We start from the raw sequence: 976 nt of genomic DNA, 5'->3' as shown, positions 1-976 counted from the left end.
CTTGAAAAAATTATGAAGTTTAGTGATAATTGGGAAAGTATGATAAAAATATAAGTTTAGTGACTAATGAAATAAAATGAGTAGATGATGGAGCGCGACTTGTTGAAATTCATAAACTACTCGTAAGCATAAAAATATAAGTTTAGTGACTAATGAAATAAAATGAGTAGATGATGGAGTGCGACTTGTTGAAATTCATAAACTACTCGTAAGCATTTTAAAAGTTCATTAACTTATGAAACATGATAAGTAAGTGATGGAGTGCAACGTGTAAAGATTCAACGACCACTCAAATGTATTTTAAAGTTCAATGAATAAAGCGCAAAAAAGATATAAATTTATCAGCTAAGGAAATATTTAACTAGAAAAATCTCACATAACACGGATACAGAAAGAAATAGGAAATGTACAAGAATGATTTCCATGAAAATATTATGAATGAGTTTTAGGCTAAATTCCCCAATCTTTTCACATTGTACATGACATTCCTCCATGACATAAAACGTGTATGAGACATTAAATAGCTGTATGAGACACGTAGAATGCATGACTAAAAAAGTAAGATTGTTACAAAAGATTATTTACACTATTTTGAATAATTATATTCATATCACATTTTTTCGTTGTTGCACCACAATTTAATTGTTATGGAATCCTCAACATTTGGCTTATAGTTGCAACTTATATACTCAATTCTTTTTGTCACCCTCTCATTTTCAACATTTCATTAATTACAACACCTTATTTTTTTTATGACAGTTTCAAATAAAAAAATTCGTTACGAGAGAAAGACTTATTTGCTCTTCATATTTTTAAATTACAAATAATAAATAAAAAAGTTCAACATAATATTTGCTCCACATTTTAAAGAACGCTTGCCAAATATTTGGACATAAACCGTAATCAAAGATAATATAGCTAATTACTTGAAAGTTAAGAATAAAAATGTAACGATAGTGAATGAGAGACACAAGTG

Source organism: Olea europaea, chromosome 12, assembly GCF_002742605.1.
Source record: "Olea europaea var. sylvestris chromosome 12, O_europaea_v1, whole genome shotgun sequence".
Taxonomy (NCBI): Eukaryota; Viridiplantae; Streptophyta; class Magnoliopsida; order Lamiales; family Oleaceae; genus Olea; species Olea europaea.
The sequence above is the reverse complement of the archived record's forward strand: the minus strand, read 5'-3'. Positions refer to the sequence as shown.